The sequence below is a fragment of the Ursus arctos genome, unplaced genomic scaffold (genome assembly GCF_023065955.2).
Source record: "Ursus arctos isolate Adak ecotype North America unplaced genomic scaffold, UrsArc2.0 scaffold_13, whole genome shotgun sequence".
In the NCBI taxonomy this organism is placed as follows: domain Eukaryota; kingdom Metazoa; phylum Chordata; class Mammalia; order Carnivora; family Ursidae; genus Ursus; species Ursus arctos.
In genome coordinates this window covers 48,956,004-48,979,264 of record NW_026622797.1, presented here as the reverse complement: position 1 = coordinate 48,979,264, position 23,261 = coordinate 48,956,004, and the positions used below count along the sequence as shown (strand labels likewise).

The 23,261-nt window shown below is 43.1% G+C and overlaps 1 pseudogene; it reads right to left on the bottom strand.

The window, feature by feature from the left end:
* Window positions 1-17,643: 17,643 nt before the first annotated feature.
* Window positions 17,644-18,186, bottom strand: LOC113264688 (60S ribosomal protein L17-like; annotated as a pseudogene).
* Window positions 18,187-23,261: the final 5,075 nt, after the last annotated feature.

Genomic DNA, 23,261 nt, shown 5'->3' with positions numbered 1-23,261 from the left:
GGGGCAGCAGGGCAAAAAAGCTGAGTGTTTTTGCATCACAATGTATCAGCATTCTAAAACTTATATGGAAACGCAAAGCACCAGATCGGCCAAAATCTCTGAAAAACAACAACAACAACAACAAAGTTGGAGGGCTTTTATTATCTGATTTCAAGATTTATTATGAAGCTACAGTAATGAAGACAGTGCATGTTGGCATAAAAGTAGACATATAGAGCAACTGAACAGAAAGTCCAGAACTAGATTTACGTTTATACAGTCAGTCATCTTTTGACAAATATCCCAAAGCAGTTCAATAGGAAAAAGATAATATTTTCACCAATTGGTGCTTGAATAATTGGATGTTCATATGCAAAAAAGAAAAAAAGAAGAGAGATGATCTCTAAAAAATTAACTTGAAATGGATCAAAGACATACACATAATAGTTAAAATTATATAAATTCTAAAATATAACTGTACTAGCTATCTATTGCTAAGTAACAATATTACCACCAACTTACTGTTTTAAACAACACATTTGTTATCTCACAATTTTTATGGGTCAGGAGTGTAGGCATAGGTAATGAGTCCTCTGCTTAGGGTCTTACAGGACTGCGGTCAGCGTGTCAGCCAGGCTGCAGTCTCATTCAAGGCTCTACTAGGGACAGTTATTGGCAGAAGTCAGTTTCTTGCAGTTGTAGGACTCAGAACTTCCATATCTTGTCGGCTATTGTCCAGAGGCTGCCCTTAGCTCCTAGACGCCACCCACAGTTCCTTACAGTGTGGGGTTCCCCAAGTGAATACTTGCTTCCTCAAAGCCAGAGAGAAAGAGACCCCAGCAAAGTGGATGTTAAAATCTTAAGTCACATAATCATGTAATCACACGTAATCACATACATCTCAATAGCTTTGCCATATTCTACTGATTAGAAACAAGCCACAGTTCCTGCCCACACTCAAGGCCAAAAGCCATAGAACAATTAAAGTATTTAGCTTTCCTGCGCTAATAGGGGGAAAAATGTGTGTGACCATACAAATCCTTTGTTTGTCTGTTTAAAAAATAGTTCTACATTGCTTTTCCTTTTATACTGAACTGTATAGTAATATCTTTCCTATGTATGCTTTTTATTGAGGCACAACTGACATACAGCATTGTATTAGTTTCAGGTGTACAACATAATGATTCAATATTTGTATATATTAGGAAATGATCACCACAATAAGTCTAGTTAATATCCATTGCCACATATAGTTACAGAATTATTTTTTCTTGTGATGAGAACTTTTAAGATTTACTCTCTTAGCAACTTTCAAATATGCAATACAGTATTATCAACTATAGTCACCATGCTGTACGTTACATCCCTGTGACTTATTTATTTGATAAATGTAAGTTTGTAACTTTGACTCCCTTCACCCATTTCACCCAACACCCATCTCCTCCACCTCTGGCACCAATTTGTTCACTATATCATAAACTTAGTTTTCTTTTTCTTTCTTTTTTTTAGATTCCATATATGAGTGAGATCATACAGTATTTGTCTTTCACTGTCTGACTTCTCTCACTTACCATAATGCCTTCATGTTCCACCCATGTTGTCACAAATTATAAGATTTTGTTCTTTTTTATGGTTGAATAATATTCCTCTGTGTGTGTGTGTGTATATATATATAAATGTATGTATATACATTTTTTAAAGTAAGCTCCATGCCCAATATGGGGCTTGAACTCATGACCCCAAGATCAAGAGTCACATCCTCTGCTGACTGAGCCAGCCAGGTGCCCCCTATACAATACAATTTTTTTTTTTTTTTTTTACCCATTTCATCCATCAGTGGTTGTTTCCATGTTTGGCTCTTGTAAATAATGCTACAATGACCATGGTGGTGTATATTATATCTTTTTCGAGTTAGTGGTTTTGTTTTCTTTGGATAGATATCCGGAAGTGGAATTGCTGTGTCACATGGTAGCTCCATTTTTAACTTTTTGAAGAACCTCCATACTGTATTCCATAGTGGCTGCACCTATTTATATTCCCACCAACAGTGCATGAGGGTTCCCATTTCTCCACATTCTTTCCGGCATTTGTTACCTCTTGTCTTTTTGATAATGGGCATTCTAACATTCTAACAGGTGTGAGAGAATATCTCATAATGATTTTGATTTGCATTTCCTTCAAAATTAGTAATGTTGAGCATCTTTTCATGTACCCATTGGCTCTCTGTGTATCATATTTGGGCAAATGTCTGTTCAAATCCTCTGCCCATTTTTTTAATTGGCTAGTTTGGTTTTTTGCTATTGAATTTTATGAGTTTTTTATGTATTTTGGATATTAGCCCCTTATTGGATTTATTATTTGCAAATATTTTCTCCCATCCAGCGGGTTGCCTTTTCATTTTGTTGATGGTTTCCTTGACTGTGCAGATGCTTTTTAGTTTGATGTAGTTTATTTTTGCTTTTGTTGCCTTTGCTTTTGGTGTCAAATCCAAAAAATCATTACTGAGATCAATGTCAAGGAGCTTACCACTTATGTTTTCTTCTAGGAGTTTTATGGTTTCAAGTCTTGCATTCAAGTCTAATCCATTTTGAGTTAAGTTTTGTGTGTGATGTAAGACAGTGGTCCAGTTTCATTCTTTTGCATGTGATTGTCCAGTTTTCCCAACACCATTTACTGTAGAGATTGTCCTTTCTCCATTGCATGTTCTTGCCTCCTCTGTCATATATTAATTTTCCATATATGCATAGGTTTGTATCTTGGGTTTCTGTTCTGTTCCATTGATCTATGTGTCTTTTTTCATGCCAGTAGCCTCCTGTTTTGATTACTATTCCTTTTTAATATAGTTTGAAATCAGGGAGAGTGATACCTTGAGTTTTGCTCTTCTCAGACTGCTTTGGCTATTCAGGGTCTTTTGTGGTTTTATACAAATTTTAAGATTGTTTGTTATATTTCCCTGACAAATCCCAATGGAATTTTGATAGAGATTGCGTTGAACATAGATTGCTTTGGGTAGTATGGACATTTTAACAATATCCATCCAATCCATGAACATGAATGTCTTTCCATTTATTTGTGTTGTCTTCAATTTCTTTTATCAATGTCTTATTCTTTTCAGAGTACAGGTCTTTCATCTCCTTAGTTAAATTTATTCCTAGGTATTTTGTTATTTTTGATGCAATTATAAATGGAATTGTTGTTTTCTTAATTTCTCTTTCTGATAGTTCATTATTAGTGTATAGAAATGCAACAGATTTCTTCAGGGCACATGGTTGGCTTGGTTGATAAGAGCAGGCAACTCTTGATCTTGGGTTTGTAAGTACAAGCCTCACATTGGGTAGAGAGATTACTTAAAAAGACAATCTTAAAAAAACAGAAATGGAACAGATTTCTGTACATTAATTTTGTTTCCTGAAACTTTACTGAATTCGTTTCTGTTTTAACAATTTTTTGGTAGGGTCTTTAGGGTTTTCTATATATAATATTATGTCACCTGCAAATAATGACAGTTTTACATCTTCCTTCCCAATTTGGATGCCATTTATTTCTTTTTCGTACCTAATTACTCCAGCTAGGGCTTCTAATATTATGTGACTAAAAGTGGCAAGAGTGGGCATCCTTGTCTTGTTTCTGATCTTAAAGGTAAAACTTTAAGTTTTTCAGTGTTGAGTATCCACATATGTTTTTATTTCCCTATTTAGGTTATAAGTTCCTGAAGAATGAGGAGTATCTTAGACTTTATAATAGTCTCAAGGTACTCAGCAGCAGTGTCTCACATGTATTAAACAGTGAAGAAATATTTGGCTAGAGAGTCAACTTGGCACAATGGAGAAAGTATGCAGGTTTATGGAATAAGGGAAAGAGTAATTCAAATCCCAGTTCTGCCATTCACTCATTAGGTAAACTCAAACAATACTTAATATCCTGAGCCTCAATTTCCCTATATAACCCCATAGTTTTGAGATAAAATAGGATACTGTATATAATCTACTGTTATTTATAGGTGTGGATAACTATAATAAAATGTTTAAAATGAGTGCATTTTAACATTAAGCAGATAATTAAAATGCCAGCTTTCCGTGATGGATATTTCATTGCATCTATGAAAACATGATTCCTTTGGACTCCTGCCCCATTTGTGTAAATGTAAGAATAACCCCACTCAAATATACATGCTGTAAGGAGCCCCAGCAATGACCCTTTTCTGCAAACCATCTTTTCCCTTGAATAAACTTTCCCAAAAACAAATCTGATGACTAAAATAGGCTACGGCATCTGCTGACATCTAGTTATAATAATACTTCTGCCACAAGAGGGCACAGTGTGACTGTGTGTACTGTATGAAATAGCCATTAGTATCACACAACAGGATACTCTGTGCCTCAGTAACTGTTTTCATTTGAATATTGTTTTTATATACTTGAATTGATTTTATTCTCCAAAGCAAGAATAACTGAAAGCAGGATACTTCCACCGTTTCCTTCTGGAACGTCTTTTCTCAGGCTATAACTGGTTAAGTATAAACTTAGCATCATTCTTCTCTGTTTAAAATAGTGATTCATCTCCTTTCTTGGAGTCATTTCCTGTAGGGCCTTAAGAGGCCTTCTAGTTCCAAATTACTGTACATTCCTAGTTCTTGTTATGTTTCCTGCAGGCCATCAAGTTCATGGGTTTTATTATAGCCTTGCAAATTAGTAGAAAAAATTTACTAGCCCATAAACATTTTGTCAGCCTCATCTTCTTCCTGGGGGCAGATTGGTAACAAAATAGCTGAAAGCACTGTTATGCATAACTCACTCAGCTATGAAACTAATGATTGTTATGAAACCCATTTTTAACTTTTTATTTCCTCCTTGCAAAGGGTGTCAATGTACAGTGGCTACGGGCATGAATGTAACCAAATAAACTTGTGACCCAGCACTGTGCAATCTATGGCATGCGTGGTGAAAGTGATACATACACAGATGGATTTCCTTGGCAAATGAAACTCGCCCTCTCTTGAAAAGTCTCACTGGCCTCTGCTCAAGAGAATGACTGGCCAGAACATGCCAGTTCTCTCCTCCCCCTCCTTGTCCCTCTGCTCCCCTTACCCTGCACCCAAACGCCCAGAGGGAGAGTGGGCAGAACCTTGGCACATGATTTTTCAAAGGTTTCTGATCTCTGGATTGAGATGGATGTTTCCACACTCAGGAAGCTGGCACCTAGGTGGTGTGGGGCAGTGGCCTAAGTCACTGTCTACTTTTATCCCTTTGTAAAGTCATATGTATTTCTTTGTGGCTACTACTCCCCATTTCAACTTAGACTTCATGTTGGCCAGCCTTAACGTGGCTGAGGATAAATATCCTTGCCCCTCTATTTTGGGAATGCCTGCCCCTTTCTCTAAGAGTAGCTGTGGTTCTGCATCCTTCTCTTCCACACCAACTATGGCTGTGCCCACCCACACTGCTCCACCACCTAGCACAGGGTAGCAGATGAGCCCCACAATAATTAATAATGCAAGCGGATATACCACAAAAGAGAAACACTTTCCTGTAGGTAAGAGGGCAGGTGAGGACAACCATGGAGAAGAGGCCAGTTCTTTTTCAACCATCAGGACTTCTTCCCTCTTAGGTTAAGGCTCTGAGTAAGTAAGTCAGTGGGAATCTGACTGGCCTCATTATCGGGCATTGGCTCCTGATTTGAGCCCTGCCCCGTAAGCAAAGGGAATTGGTAAGGAATGTGGAGAGCTGGTGGATGAAAGTAGGATCCCCAGAGGTTCCTAGGCCTGGACTGCCGAGCAGAATGTGAGGATGCTGACAACATGAATTTCAAGACGGACTTCAGGACCACTTTTTCCCAATGAATGTACTGAGAGAGGTTAAGAGGTGTCCTGTGAAAATGGAGTTCCACAAAGTTTCTCCACTACAGGATTTCTCAGAGTCTTTCATATGCCCAAATTTATTATCTCCCAAAGGGAGAGGTTATTTTACCACAAAACCTGTTTTTGAAATAATGTCATACAAACCTAGTGTTTTAAGTTGCACACAAGGGAACTGTTTTTCTAATCATCTAATTTGGACCAATTATCTTAAAGAAAAAAATGTGGACAGTATGCAAAAGAATGAAACTGGACCACTTTCTTACACCATACACAAAAATAACTCAAAATGAATTAAAGACCTAAATGTGAGACCTGAAACAATAAAAATCCTAGAAGAGAACACAAGTAGTAATTTCTCTGACAGCAACCATTTTTGTTGCAAAAAAAAAATCAACATTTTCTAGATACGTCTCCTGTGGCAAGGGAAATAAAAGCAAAAATAAACTGTTGGGGCTGCAACAAAATAAAAAGCTTCTGTAGAGCAAAGGAAACTATCAGCAAAATGAAAGACCACTTACTGAATAGGAGAAGATATTTGCAAATAACATATCTGATAAAGGGCTAGTATCCAAAATATATAAAGAACTTCTACAGCTCAACACCAAAAAAGCAAATCATCCAATTAAAAATGGGCAGAAGACATGAACAGACATTTCTCCAAAGAAGACACACAGATGGCCAACAGACATATGAAAACATGCTCACCATCACTCATCATCAGGGAAATACAAATCAAAACCATGATGAGATACCATCTCACACCTGTCAGTATGGCCAAAATCAAAAACACAAGAAACAACAAGAGTTGGCGAGGATGTAGAGAAAAAGGAATCCTTGTGCCCTGCTGGTGGGAATGCAAACTGGTACAGCCACTGTGTAAAATGGCATGGAGGTTCGTCAAAAAATTAAAGATAGAATTACTATATGATCCAGTAATTCCACTACTGGGTATTTACCCAAAGAATATGAAAACACTAATTCGAAAGAATATGTGCACCCCTATGTTTATTGCAGCATTATTAACAATAACCAAATTACAGAAGCAGACCAAGTGTCCAATGATAGATGAATGGATAAAGAAGATGTGGTATACATATACAATGGAATATTTTTCAGACATAAAAAAGAATGAAATCTTGCCATTTGCAATGATATAGATGGATCTAGAGGGTATTATGCTAAGTGAAATAAGTCAGAGAAAGACAAATACCACATGGTTTCACTCATATGTGGAATTAAAGAAACAAAACAAACAAAAAAAGACAAACAAAAAATAGACTCTAATACAGAGAACAAACTGGTGGTTACCAGAAGGGAAGTGGGTGGGGGGATGGATGAAATAGGTGAAGGGGATTAAGAGCCCATTTATCATGATGTGCGCTGGGTAATGCATAGAATTGAATCACTACATTATACCCCTGAAACTAATATAACACTGTATGTTACTTATACTGGAATTAAAATTAAAATAAATTAATTTAATTTAAAAATGATAATGTGTTGTTCCTTATTAAATAAGAGCAAAATGGTTTTTCATGTGTGACCAAAAACTAAGATTGAGGAATACCTCTAGGGTGTTTGTAGGGGGTTGGAGGTGGCATTATCACTCTACATTTGCAAATACCCACTTGGTGAAGAGTACAAAAATTGCTTTTCATGCCGCTGCATCTTTATTTCAACAAGCTCTTAATGCTTCTCAGATGTCACCTTGTAAGAATCCCCAAGTTCTAAAAACTGGTTTAGAGGTAGCTTGGCTCATGGTGTGATAAATTGATAAATGAAGAGGCTCAATGATCTTTAGGCAGGTTCTGAATGCCTGATATCTCAGGGAGATATACCCAGCAACTATCTATTCTTAGCAAGGTACAAGATGCCGCCCTTGCTAAGAGTCACGGGCTAGACTACTCCCCCATATATAAATCAATACAAGCTGATGGCCAAACGAAGCTAAATTGATTAAAAGGAAGCAAGTTGTGGGCAAATAAAACCCCAGGAAAACCTGAAAGAACACATAACTCGGTGTTGTTACCATTGTCCTAACATAATTTCTGTGGTAGCACATGAGATGAGGATGCAAGAAAATGTTTTGGCTGGGTCCTTTTGCAGGTTAGGGAGCGCTCTCTACTCATGTATAAGGCTTCCGTGAGTCCTGCCTATCTTGCTGTGCTCTGCACCATGAGGGCGATGATGAAGGTTGGTGTCCTTAGAGCATGTGTGAGGAAGTGGGGATTGCCAAGAATTACCGTCTGAATTCCAAACAGAGGAAAGCAACCATCAGTGTTTGGGATCAAGAATAAATGCCAATAGGGGCGCCTGGGTGGCACAGCGTTAAGTGTCTGCCTTCGGCTCAGGGCGTGATCCCAGCATTATGGGATCAAGCCCCACATCAGGCTCCTCCGCTATGAGGCAGCTTCTTCCTCTCCCACTCCCCCTGCTTGTGTTCCCTCTCTCGCTGGCTGTCTCTATCTCTGTCAAATAAATAAATAAAATCGTAAAAAAAAAAAAAAAAGAATAAATGCCAATAACTCAGTACATATAGGACTGGGTTCATGTGATCTAGCCACAAACCTATAGACACTTTGCACCTATAGAAACTTCCTCTGGAGTGTCTTATATGAGTACTTGTGTCAAATTGGCCCAAAAAGGAACCTGCAGAGCTCTGACCTGGTACAAAACTCAGCCATCTATTCTGAGAAACCAAAGTCTGACTTCAAGATGAAAAAACAGAAACTGAAGAAGGAAGGAAGGAAGGAAGGAAGGAAGGAAGGAAGGAAGGAAAGAAAGAAAGAAAGAAAGAAAGAAAGAAAGAAAGAAAGAAAGAAAGAAAGAAAGAAAAAAAAAAAGTCCTTAATCTCCTCCAGAAACCTAGGGAGAGGGAGGAGGTGCATACCAATACTTGCGGCCACAGGGAGAGAGGACTTAAATGGCCCGAGAAAAAATGTGTCATTCTAAGTGGGGAAGAAAACGGCTATTGTCTAACACTTAAATCAAAAATACTGTATAAACAGCTAACAGCTGTTTTTCAGCCTTTGCTTTTTAGAGCAAAAGCCAATAAAAGAAAAGACATACTCTTTCAAATGTGGTTTTTGTTCAGGGCCCAGATTTTCTACAACTAATTTCCAACCCAGAAGTAGGTCCTGTTTTGGATCGTGTTGTTTTTGAAGACTAGAGAAAATGACAAAGTTTCGTGCGGCATCCACAGATCTGGATGGAGGCTGAGCCAAACGGACGTGCCATCCCAAGGGGAAGGCATACACGCGTCAGAGGGGATTTTAGTCTTAAAAACCAGAAACCGGTCCTCTCAAAACTACCCTCAGTAAGTGCATATTGTAAGGAAGAAACGTTAACTTTGCACACAGAAGTAGGAAAGAAGGCGCGTGTCTTTGAGGTATTGTTGTTTCATCTCAGGACCCTGAACTACAAAATCATCAAGGAAAGTACATGACCTGGTTCGTTCTTTCGTTGTCCACGTATGAAAGCCGCCTGATAAGACCAGGAGGACTCTAATGAGCACCCATCTTGTAAATAAGGAAATTACAGGGGACTTTTAAAAGGGATATTCATATGAAAAATCACTAGCTAAGTCTTATAATTATGAAACCAGAGGAATAAAATAACAGTGAGGCGAGGCCTGGTTTATAAACAGAGACTCAAAGATATAAGGCCTTACTTATTTCCTCTTGGTGCCTCTGTTAATGCTGTTTACTGCACCCTGAATACCAGCTTCAGTCCCTTAAAGGAAATATCATCCCTACTTTGGATATCAGCTCTTCACTCATCTCTAACTTCTCTGTTATAAAAATGTAATGTATGTACACACACATCATGTATATGAAGAGGGACGGAGAGAGCTTTGAAATGTTCTCTTTCTCCTATCTTTATCTTATCTTAAAATGTTGATGTGCAAGCTGTGTTTGCTTCTGCATGTATATCTCTTGCTGCTGTGTCCATATGACCTGAATATTATGAACCCATGATACCCATTCCCAGTGTCCTGGCAGAGCTGATCCTCTGAAGGCACTCCTGCTATAATTCTATTAGACCCTAAACACAATGTCATTTTTAATGTGTACTACTGGGCTTGCAGATAGCAAAGGAACCCTCCAGAGTCCAAAGAAATGAGCAGCGCTCTGAAAGCCAAGCGGAGGTGGTAAGATCAGTACAGGACCAAATCGAACACTAAGTCCTGGACCCATTGCAAGGTGCAAAAGCCAAACTCAAGTCCTGCTTTAAACTCTGACCCTTAAGGGGGCTAAATCAGTTGTCTGGGTCCTGGAGGAAGCAAATGAAAACCTCTTTTTGAGTAAATAACTCTGATTTATGCCCTCAGCACTCCCACAGATCAAGCAAAATGAATTCAGAATCAAACATCACCCAACAGCAAGAAAACAAGCCACAACAGGTAAGAGAAAGCAGAAAGAACAAACAAATTCATACTTCCAGGACTTTGGTACTGGAATTATCAAAGGCAAATTTTTAAGTACTATATATGAAATATGACCGGGCAGATTTGAAAAAGAGCCAAGTAAAACATTTTTAAATAAAAAATATAATTGTTGAAATTAACAACTCAATGGCTGGAGTAAACAGTACCTAAGACACAGTTGAAAAGAGAATCAGTGAACTAGTGTGTCTTAAGAAATCAATCACCCAGAATACAGCACAGAGAGACAGGAAGATAGAACATATGAAAGAGGGGTGAAGACATGGAGGACAGAATGAGAAGTTCTAATAATGCTGATCATAAGAGACCCAGAAAAGACTAGGGAGACTAGGTGAAAGGCGTTATTCAAAGAGATAATGAGAAGGTCCAGTACTGATGAGTGATATGAATCCACAGAGACAGGAGCACAACAGAAACCATGCAGGATTTTTAAAAAAATTAACAGTCACATTGTAGTAAAACTGCAGAATGCTAAACTCAAACAGAAGATCTTAAAGGCAACAATTAGAAAAAGGGCAAATCACCAACAAAGAAACAGTGAGGTTGTCAGCAGAGACCTATAAAGGTGTCAACAGAAACGGAAACCAGAAAACAGGGAGAACAATATCTTCGAGGTGATAAGAGAAAAGAACCCAGATCTGCATGTGCTGCAAAAGCTGCTTTTAAGAATGAGTGTGGAATAAATAATTTTTAGATAAACATGATATGTGAACAAAAAAGTGAACAATATGAAGGGTGCTATGCTTAAGCCTCTTTCTGGGCATCATACCAGGAATGCTTTTTTTGTGGAAAAAAAAGATTTAAGCAGGAGTTTAACATTTACTTAGTTGAGTGACAGGGTTTTTGGTGTTCCCTGACTCCCTGGGAATTCAGGAAACAATTGAGTTCTTGGTGGTTTAAAATGTCAGAGAGCAGTAATCACAATGTGCTTCCCACTCTCAATTACTTCAAGCATTGTCTGCTTTTGAGGCTATTTTTGAGAACTAAAATGTTTTTCTAGTATATATTGTGCAGTTTCCACGTGCTCAGTATGACTAATGCATTAGTCAAGAAAAGACAGTCTTGGTCTTTGGAATGACTTTCTTCCCAACACTTAGTCCCCCCCACCCCCATCCAACCAGTTATTGTCGCCTACCTCTGAGACCAGCTCTATTCCGGGCAAGAAGTATCTCCAGAGTACAACCTGTTGCTTCTTGAAGGCTTTACTAAAAAAGTTCCATCATCCTTCTTGGGCAGATGTTCTCCCTGTATTTCTCATTCTTGTCCTTATAATCTCTTGTCTACCAGGGGGGAGCTGTGTGAACCCAGCTGTTAAGAGAAAAGAAAAGGGGGAGACAAGAGAAAAACTTAGGTGGGGTTGACACGATTTCAACAAAGATATTTTAAGCTGTAGCTTTTGTAATATGGAAAAGCAGGAACCAACCCAAGTATCCAGCAATTAGGAACCAACTAAGCAAACTTTAGCATCTGAAAAAATGGAATATGATCTGGCCATGACTGATGATGAATGCAAGCCTGTGTGGACTCTGGCTGCATGTGGATTATGGGATTGCATCCAACTGCTTATGTAAACTAATGTCAAACTGATAAACATAAATCACAGACTCAATTATGTACCAGGGTTACAATCAGTCATGCAGACAGAGAGCTAAGAATTAAAAAAAGATACGGAGTTTTCTAACTTATTAGTAAATTTGTTACTTATTAGTAAATTTATGGTGAAAGTGTTTTTATGTTGTTTCTGTTGCTTCCATGAATTTTTATATGTTTTTCCATAAAAGAGATACATCTTTATTTAAAATGTCAGACTAAATATATATATATATATATGCATATATATATATATGGTAAATTTATTAGAGTCTAAATTTATTAGAGACAGAAACCACACAGTAATTTCTACAAGGGAAGTTAACTGTAAAGAATTATTAACAGGGAATTGGAGTAACAAGAGATTGACTAGTAAGAAGTAAAGACTAAAGAAAACAGTAATAACAGACACAGAGAATAGCTAAGAGAATACCCTTATGGCTGAGACAGAACACTCAGGAAGAAGCCACCTCCGCCTAAGACTGAGATCTAGACCTTATTGGAGAGGGTACAGCCATGGCTCTCTGGGTGGTGGAAGAGTTCATAAGGGGCTGCATTGGTGGGACTTTCCAGAGACCTGCTGTCTGGAGCACCCAGGAAGCTAACCACTGAGCAAGATACCGCACCCCAGAAATCATGACAAAGCTCTCCAGTGGGGCGCCAGGGAAGCCATCCAATGAAAGACAGCCCACCCTTGGCACTCTATTGTGAACCTCCTGTGGGGGTTCCAGCAGGAAATCATTCACAGGGAGGTGCCCAGGGAAGCTGCCCACAGGAAGGCCCCATTGCTACCGGCCAGCTGGCAGGGCAGAAAGAGCCGCGCATGCTACAGGAGCCTGTCGACGCCAGCCCGCTGGAACCAGACAGAGAAGCCCCAACCTCTCACAATGTCCCTCTACTGACAGAACTGCACACCACCCTAGCTGGCAAAGGAGAACCGCAAATAGGGTCCAAGTCTGTCATTGCAGAGCAAGTAATGAAAGGTGAATTGGGACATGAAAGGCAACAAATTGGCAACTTTCACAATGAGTTAAGCTGATGGCTCTACCTATCTTCATTCCAGATTGGAAGGCTTGGACTTTCCTATCAGAGAGCCAAGCCCATGCCAGGCTGATCAGACAGCTGAGTGAGCTGGTTCTTAGCCTCCTTGTGTAGAAGAGCTTTTATGAAAGCCCACTGGCTTTCCTTATTAATCATTTCTAGTCTACCCAAGGCAGGCTGGACCAAATGGGCCTCCCAGTCTTGTTATTTAAAATGCATATCCCACAATACAAATATGTCTTGCAGTTGTGTCAAGGAAAATAATGAATTGAGCATACTGTAAGAATGAATTAAGAATAATGAACAGTGAATATGTTTAGCAGTTAAATAAATGCCACTTGTGGTTGTAAAATTTCTGCAACATATTCTGTGACAATGCAGCAAACAAGAGCTTCGGCTCGGGGCGACTTACTGCTTGTGTGAGCTGGGGCAAATTACATCACTGCTCCGTGCCTCGGTTTTCCCACCTGAGAGTGGGGATAGGGACAGTACCCGCTTCAGAGGACTGTTGGGAGGATGAAGAGAGTTCATGGGAAGGCTCTGCAGACCAGGTAGCACGGAGCACCCGGTGAGCCCGTTATCTGCCAGGTCTAATTATTAATATTTGAGAATGGATGCACCCAAACTGCTTTATGCAAGGCCCCTCGCAAGTCTCCTACAATCTCTCCCACTCTGCGTCTGTACAATGTTAGCCTTCCTCCCAAATGCTGTCCCTCGGGGACAGTCAGCCCCATGCAACCACGGAATCATGCCGTGTAGCCCATCCGTTCCATCGGTCACGCAGGACACTGGCTTGCTCTTCTGTCATCAATGCTGGACAAAGAGGCCGAAAGCCAAAACAAGTAAGCTGGCCCCCACATAACTGATCCAAACGGCTTGGGGCCTGGCAGTACCAGTGGGAGAGCTGGAAAAGAAAAACAACCAAAAACAACGCACAGGCTTGTCTTTGTCATGACTGACCCAGCTCGCAGCCAGGCATGGAAACAGAGCAGCTTTATGAGAAAATGCCTTTCTTTCCACGCAGTAATTGAATCCAGTTGTGGGTTGAGGTTGTACGTTAGTGGGGTTTAAGAAAGGTTTGCTTCATAGATACATCTCCTTCAGCTGAACAGTCTTTTCTTTCCATTAAATTCTCCTTACATAGGGCGTGAAAGCATCCACGGACGATATGCTGCCTTGGGATCTGGCTCTCGCACGCACCCTAGAGATACACTGGCAACCCCACAGGTGCTTCAAAAACTACACTCGTGGGTTAAGTCCAAGACGGTCCCTCTGGATCCTGAACCCCTCTTTGTAGCAGTGTTTGGGGCCGTTTTAGGGCAACTGAATGTCCAGAACTCGTTAGATCGACTTCGACATAATTCCTCTTCGAGGGGGCTCTCGTCTGATTACCATCCTGCTCCTGGAAAACCCCGACAGGGGAAGTTGGCTTGAGGCTAGGACAGGATGTTTCGGTGTGAGATTTGGTTGCATCTTGTCCCGTGGCTATTGCTGCCTGCTGACAGCATGCTTTGCTCTGTTAATGAAACGAAACAGTCCCTGTTCTAGCAACTGCCACCCGCGTGAGGACAGCAAGTCTTACACCACCCAGCTGGAGCCCTGCCCCGGAGCCCTTGGGGCACACATTCAGAGGTCTTAGCCAGAAGCTCCTCAGTAAGGCAAGCATTTAAAATTTTTTAATTATTTTGGTAGTCTCGCCATGATGAAATGCTCCGTATGGGAAGTAGAGTGGGATAGGAGTTAAGTTAGAAAGAGTGCATTTCCTTTATAAACATAAAAGCAGAAGAGGCTACTGGGCATCTGCTCTGTGCGCTAGACAGATGCGCAGAGCTTACACCACGTGGCAGTGTCTCCTGTCCTCAGACTGAGCTTCTGACCTCCAGCTGCCCCCTGGGAAAGGCTTTCCACCCGTATAGGTCAGGGTGCAAACACGGGGGGGGGGGGGGTGCGGACTGCAGGACCCACCCACAGAGGTGTGGGTGGAGCGTGCAGAAGCCACGGGGATGGACGGTGCAATGGTGTGGGGCAAGCGACAGTGGGCACAGTGACCAACCCTGTCCCAAGGATTGAAGGCAACCAGCCGTTACTAGATCCAGAGAGAAAAAGCAGTGACACAGCCTACCAGGGCAACTCCACAGCAAGGAGCTAGGGTAGCAAGACCCCTCCAACCCAGAGTTCTGCTCTTCTGCAAGGGATCTCCACCGGCAGAGCCCACCAGAAGCCAGGGGGCCGGGGGGCCTGTAGATGGCACTGTACAGGTCAGCCTCTCAGGCATAAGCAGCACAGTGGATGGATGTGGAAGAGCCAGGGGGAGACACCCAGCACACACACCATACCCGAAACTCCTAGAAGGCAGGGACTAGGTTTTACTCATCATTATATTCAAATGCCTGGCACATAGTAGGTACGTGGTATATTGTTTCTGAACAAATGTATGAAGGAAAGAATGACAGCGTACATATATTCATGAAAATTATCAGTGCCAGATGAAAAGTGAGTAGGAACCGGAGACAGCACTACCAAACTAGAAATTCTCACAGGAAAGAGAAGGCACTATGGACCGCCTAAGCGGAAAGCGCTTCGTGGAGAAAGTAGGAAAGCCGGGTCTTAAAGCAAATGCATGGTTAGATCAGTGGGGGACACCTTTCCAGGTGGAGGAAACAGGAGGAGCAAGAACCCAGAGTCACGTGTTTAAGGAAACAAGAGCCCAGTGTGGCCAGAGTGGGAGGTTCGTGCAGAGCCCAGGAGCTGTCATGGGCACCCAATTACAGAGGGTACAGGGTTGGTGGCCAAGGAGCCTGTGACATGCTGTGCATGCCCTGGGCAGGCTCTAAGACCTGGACAGCTGAGCACGCAGTGGTCAGACCGGGGTGGGGGTGCAGGGGGGACCAAGACCAGAGGTTCCAGATAGGGACACCTGAACAAACAGGAATGAGAAGGAAAGGAGAGAGAGGGACCAAGTGAGAGAGAAGAGAAGGACTTGGTGCCTTGCTGTGTGGTGGGGGTGGGGTACACCATGGCCACGAGAGGCTGGGAGGCTGGGGATTGACAGCGTTGGTGGTGGAGGACCCTGTCGGAGCTGTGCTCTCCCTGAGGGCAACCTACCCAGCAGTCATGTCTGTGGCCACCCGTTGCTGTGGCCGCAGGAAAACCGAGGCAGCTGCCAGAGGACACTCCCAGCTCTGCCACTGAAGTCCTCTCCTCAAACTTTGAAAGCTCCCAATGCAAAACTTGCAGGAGGTGTGGGGAGCAGGCAAGCTCCGGCAAGGGGGGTGGGGGGAGGCAGCATGTCAGCCCCACCCCCCCTTCCTTCAGGCCTCAAAATAGTACCTGAACTCTGGCCTGGAGGGGGATCCCGGCCCACACCCATCTCCCCATCTCTGCTAGGATGACCCAGAGGGTTGGCTGGGAAGACAGGAATCTCTGTCCCTGGGGAACCTGGCCCGCAGGAAGGCCCACTGTCACTGGAATTCAGAAGGATGGCGGTGGTTGAAATCAGCAACTACTGTGCACCCCAGTTGTGAGGGGCAGACCCATCTCCAGGCCTCCCCGGAGCTTCTCCCTTTGCCACCTGCTGCCCGGCTCGCTCACAGACACCCCGTCACCTGGCCTGTGGGGATGAGCACGAGGTGCGAGCCCCCAGTGAAGATTTCCCTCTGGGGCTCACACTGGCCCCACTGCCATACCTTAAAAGATAGAAAGTAGAAGAGAAAGAGAAAGACCTCAGTACTGAAATCTTTGTTGATTTTCTAAAATTGAGTGGGAAAGAGGAAAAAATGAAGGCACAGGGAAATTACGTCTGTGAGTGAAATCCTGCAATTTCTGTTTATTTGAGGCCAAAATTTCTAAACTAATAACCGAGCACCTAGTTGCACTGGCCCTGGGCTGGGCACAGAGCACTAGAGGCCCAGGATACAGCCCCAGGTCTGTTTCAGGAGCTCGGACTGTGGCCAAATACCCCCCACCTCCGCCCTCATTCGTTTCCTAGGCTTCTGGAGCAAACACCCACAAACATCGTGGCTTAAGACAATAGAAATGTATTCTCTCATAGTTCCGGAGGGCAGACATCTGAAATCAAGGTGTTGGCAGGCCATGCTCCCTCCAGGGGCTTTGGGGAAGATTCCCTCCTTGCCCCTTCCAGCGTCTGGGGACACCAGGCATCCCTGGCTTGTGGCTGCATCCCTCCCACCTCTATCTTCATATGGCCTCCTCCAGTTCTTTCTGTGTCTTCCCTTGAGTCTCTTGCGAAGGTGCTTGTCACTGGATTTCCAGCCCACTGGAGAATCCAGATGATCTTATCTCGGGATCCTTTAATTACATCTAGAAAGACCCTCTTTCCAAATGAGGTCACATTCCCAGTTCCAGGGGTTAGGATGTGGACATATCTTTTTGGGTGCCACCATTCAACCCACTATACACCCCCCATCGTCCTTCTCCCCCAGCCTCTCAATCTAGAAACATGGTCAATTGCCTCATCAAAAGAAAAATAAATTCTTTCTATCCTGTTACGCTTTCCAGCTGTGCCACCCTTCCTTTTGCTCCTACACTCATCTATCAATCTCTCTAAAGAGTAATCTGTATTTTTTACCTCCATTTCTGAATTATCACTTAATCCCCCCCCCCGTTACTTTTTAGATCAATTTATTTTGAGCATAGAGAGAAGTGCAGAGAATAATGACATTTTTTTTTACTTTTATTTGCATTTATTTTATGCAGAATTTACTCCCAGACCCTAAGTTTTTTGTTTCTTCAGTTTCTTCTGGGATATCTTTTTCTTCTCGGCGACCTCCTCTTCTGGTTTAGGAACAGTCTGCTCTTTTGCAGTAAGAATCAGCTCCGTGTCGCAGGGAGAGCTCACACATGGGTTAATCCGACCATGAGCCCTCTTAAGTTCTATGCCTCATTTGGGGGCTTTGTTCACCTGGATGTACTCAACGAGCAGAGGATCTGCATCTCGCCCCTTAAGTTCAGCAGTGCTCTCTGTATTTTTAAGCATGTGGAGTAAAAATTCAGCACTCTTCTTGGGCCACCGACCCTGTGTCCAGCCCAGCGTTTGGCCGGGGCGCACCTACCAACCCCACCACTGGAGCGATGGAACGGCACACACCGCTTCTGCCCAGTGACGTCCTTCAGATACTCGGTGGCTTTTCGGATACGCACACCCTTGTTGGCCTGGGCAGTTTCACGTGTGTTCTTAAAGTGAACACGAAGATTTAAACCTCTTGATTTGCATGATTTTGTAGGGTTTTTTTGGGTCAAGTGAATAGAGAGCCATTTTCAGAGATCACCTCAGGCCACTTACAGGAAGAGAAGATTTTTTCAATGTTTACATTTTTCTCCCACTTACTTTTTTCGTTGTAAAAGGTGACATAAAGTTTGCCATTTTAATCATTTTTATTTTATTTTATTTTTTTAAAGATTTTATTTATTTATTCGACAGAGATAGAGACAGCCAGCGAGAGAGGGAACACAAGCAGGGGGAGCGGGAGAGGAAGAAGCAGGCTTCCAGCGGAGGAGCCTGATGTGGGGCTCGATCCCATAACGCCGGGATCACGCCCTGAGCTGAAGGCAGACGCTTAACCGCTGTGCCACCCAGGCGCCCCCATTTTAATCATTTTTAAATGTACAATTCAGGGGCACCTGGGTGGCTCAGTCAGTTAAGCAACTGCCTTCAGCTCAGGTCATGATCCCAGGGTCCTGGGATTGAGCCCCATGTTGGGCTCCCTGCTCAGCGGGGAGCCTACTTCTCCCTCTCCCTCTGCTTGCTGTCCCCCCATCCCACTTGTTGCTCTGTCTCTCTCTCGTTCTCTGTCAAATAAATAAAATCTTAAAAAAAAATTGGGGCGCCTGGGTGGCTCAGGCGTTAAGCGTCTGCCTTCCGCCCAGGGCGTGATCTCGGCGTTCTGGGATCGAGCCCCACATCAGGCTCCTCCACTGGGAGCCTGCTTCTTCCTCTCCCACTCCCCCTGCTTGTGTTCCCTCTCTCGCTGGCTGTCTCTGTCAAATAAATAAATAAAATCTTTAAAAAAAAAATAAATGTACAATTCAGTGGCATTGATTATAGCCACTTACTTTTCAATGTTTTGTAATTTCGTTTCCACCCTCACCACTGTTCTGTAAGCATTCTCTCAAAGATCAGCAGCTCCCATCCTCAACCTTCTCTACCCCTTTACCAAATTGGTATTGCTGACCACCCCCTTCTTAAAACTCTTCCCTCTGCTTCCCGGACCCCTGTTGTTCTCCGGTTGGACTATTTCTCTAACCCCTTCCTCACATTCCCTCAGTATCCTTCAAGGACCTGCCTAGTTCCCTCTTAGTTTTGATTGCTTCCTTGGAAGCCTCTCATATTCTCATCTGAGTTATGGCTCCAACCAACCCCTAAGTGCAGGTGACATGGGCTAAAAGCTTAGTTAATAGTTCAGTGGGGTGCTTGGGTAGCTCAGTTGGCTAAGCTTCTGACACTTGATTTAACTTTGCTTTATGATTGAAGAAAGCTGACATCATGGAAAGCCACAGCTCGTGCGTGCGCCTTCATAGCGTGCTGATGACGTGCTTCCTCCATGTTCTCCCCACCTCTGTACATGGCACTACCATCCTCCCTGTGTGGAAATCTTGGCACCATCTTTGGCTTCCATATGCTCTCTGATCCTATAACTTCTGTCTCTACAGCAGCTCTCCCCCACCCCCGTGCCATCTTTTCTATCCTGACACTCTCCAGATGCTAATGCCTGCCTTCTTGCTTCAGCCCGGTGGATTCTAGTGGACCTCTCCCCAGCCTCCCTGCCTCCACTCTCTCTATATTCCATTCTGTTTCACATATTGTTAATAAATTGTTCTGAACACAGTTCTCACCCATCTCACCAAAACCCCTTGGTAGCTCCCACTGCTTTGAAAATAAAGCCTAAACTCCTCAGCTGAACTTTCAGTGCCCTCCCTGAAAACTGGCCCTGACCTTCTCCTGACCGCCAAACAGATGAACAGTCTGTCCTCTGGACACATCCCACACTTCCTTCCTTACCTTACCCCATTCAAAATATGGGTTTCACAGTCTTCTAAAAGACCTCTTTTCTTTCTGTTAAAATATGAGTAACAAATAAGAGATACTGTCTAAAGAGAAGACAGCCAAATTCTGCCAAGTGGGATCACCCACCTCTTATTTCCTGTACTGAACAGAAAACACATCCCAGATTATCCTTATCTGACAGGGTTACAAACAGAGCTTTGTTTGCTCATGGAATTCACCAGCTTGGAGTGGAACCATCACCTTTTGAGGACTCAGACATTTTCCTGGTGACTCACCTGTTGGGGAAAGCATCAACTTTCCTGCTCTGAATTTCTGTGACAGAAAGGGGACTCTAGGAGCAGATAAGATGGTCACAGAAACAATCACTGCAAACCTGAAATCTTGTGATTGAGAGTTTCGGGAAGCCAAAAAACATTAGAGATGTGATGCAAAAATTGAAAGAAAACCAACCCACAGAAATGAGTGGAGGCACAAAGAGAAGAGACTGTAAGATGCTCCCCTGCGTGCTCCCTTCTTGTACATTTCATTTCCCAAGTCCTTGGCCTGACCAAGAGATGGCATCAGTCCCACCCACACCGCACCAGTCCAGGCACACCAAAAGGAAAGAGTTCTTCTGGAAAACCTAGGTGTGGCATCCTTTAATCCACATTAAAAGACCCAAGTTGTGCATCTTTATCTGAAATTTTAGATTCTTCTTTTAAATCCCTTGTCCATGTAGTGCTATTTCTGTCCCTGTGGACTTTGAGATGTTCAAAAGCAACTGAAGCTTTGGCTTCCAAAGCTGCAAAAGCACTTTGAGAGCTAAAATCCTTCCAAAGCGCAACCAAACACAAGTTTAGGGAATAGGGTATTTTCTTAGCAGAGAAAGATACACTGGCCTCTACAACCTGGGCTTGAATTGTGTGGTGGGAACTACTGGTTGTGTTGCTCTGGGAAAATTAATGACCCTCCCGCGGCCTCAGTTTCCTTATCCCGGAAATGGAATGATTAAATTACTCTGCAGAGTCCTAGTAGGATTAAAAATAACATATCAAGGGGCGCCTGGGTGGCACAGCGGTTAAGCGTCTGCCTTCGGCTCAGGGCGTGATCCCGGCGTTATGGGATCGAGCCCCACATCAGGCTCTTCCGCTATGAGCCTGCTTCTTCCTCTCCCACTCCCCCTGCTTGTGTTCCCTCTCTCGCTGGCTGTCTCTATCTCTGTCGAATAAATAAAATCTTAAAAAAAAAAAAAAAACATATCAAGAGCCTAGGTCAGGACCTGGCACTGAAAGTTCTCCTTAATAGTGAAATTATTTTTAACACTGTGAATTTGGTTGGAAAAGAAGACTAGGTTATCCTTTATTTAGAACCCTTTTTGTTTACAAGACACAGGAGGGTTTTCTCTTTGAAGAAAAGGAAAAAAGAAGAAGAAAGAAAGAAAACCCTGTAATATTAAATAAAGTAACATATGCCCTTCAGATTTGCATCTGTTTAATGATTTACTTAATGTAATCACACCTCCAGTATGACTCTGGCACTTACTTTATTCACATGCAAAATCTTCCCGTAATCTATTTTGTCATATTTCTTCTGCTCTATGCAAGGAGCATTCCTCTATCTTCCTGAGATAGAAATTCCCAGGATATTATTCCCAGAACAGAGCCCCATTTTCAGGTGAGGATCCACCTCCCCCCAACTTTTAGCTCCCGTGCGCTGGGTGAGGCTTCGCCCCCAGGTCCAGGGCTTGGGCGGTGGCCCAGAGGTAGCCAATCAAAACATCGTATTCTCCGGCCAGTCGTTGGTTCAGAGACGAGCGTGTGACCTAAATCAATCTGGTGAGAGAGTCAGTAGGGAATTGTGGGAACCACTGGAAAAGACACTCACTCTTCTCTGCGGTAGGTGGGCAAATCCACGTGGGGGTGAAGCGGAGGCCACTGCGGCAGTCTTATCATCACAGGCAGTTAGGAAGCAGCACAAAGGCAGGTGGAGCAGTGGAGATCAGGCTCAAAACCCCAAGACAGAATGGGATTTGAGCATGGGGGGAATAATCCAGAGTTGAAATGGCAGAACGGGCAAAGGACGAAGAAATTAAAACATGACAGAGAAGAGGTAAAGGGGACTAGAATAAGGAATAGATGAAACAGGCAAAGAGAAGGAAGAAAGGACAAGGGCAGGTTCTCCAGCCTTCTCTGAGGTCCAGCCCTTTTGGTTCCTCCACCTCTTCTCTTCACTTACCTGTATGTCCTCATTCATTCAACTAAGAATGTGTATTACTTTCAGAGTAAAAAGGAGGTAAAATAACCAAGTGTCAAGGCTTCAACTGGGGTGGAGGTCAGTGCTACTCACCTGGTGTGGCAGCTGCCAGAGCCTAGGGATGGTCCCAAAGCTGAGCTTGGACTCAGAAACCACCCCCCTGCTGAAAAGGGACACATGGCACATGAGGCCTTTCCTTGCTGGACCAGGTCACTCTCCTGTTTTCCCTCCAGGAAGACAGGCCATGCACTAAAGAACAGCCAAGTGCAAAGAAAAGTCAGCAGTCCAAGGACCAGGCAGGCTGGGAGCTCCCCAGGAGCAGAGCAGAGAGAGTGGATGGTCTATGAGCCCCTTTCTGGCCTCTTTAGCTCCTCACTCACTGCTGGGAACCAGAGCACTAAGATGAAAGGTCTTCACAAAGGTAATTGTGCCTTTGGGGGGAAGACAGTTTTTGTTTGTTTTGTTTTTTTCAAGACATTAAAGCTTTTTATTTTTCTTAAACATTCTTCCCAAATGTACTATACCAAGTCTACCTTCTCCAATGGATAGTAGATCTCTTAATGGCATCTTCGGCAGATCCATAATTTTCCAGTTGTTTTCAGATATTAAACCTTAGTAGATTTTAAAACATCCATTCCAAACTCAGTTCTGTTCTCACCTTCTCATCCCCCCCTGCCCCATGCAACCTGGACCCTGATTGACTGAAGGTCTAATTCTGGGCCACTTCCTGCCCCTACTTTCTCTAGTGTGTTGGGCTAAGAGTTAGGACAGGGAGAGGGCAAGTGTCGTATACAAACAGACCACTGCTATAGCCTAGCAGTGGCGGCTGCTTCACTGGCAGACCTAGACTGACTGTTGACATCCTCTGGAAGGTGAACACCCAAACACTGGCTTCCTCTGGGGATACATGTGAGTTCTTTAGAGGGATTTGCAGGGCAGGGATATGGTAAATCCAGGTTTAACACTTCCATGCTCTTCAGCTCCCATCAGTGAATGTATACCTATAGACTCTTAGATCTCAAGCTCCCTGGGGGGTAGGAGAGAGCGATCTTAAGATGGAAATGGGACAAAAAAAAAAAAAGATGGAAATGGGA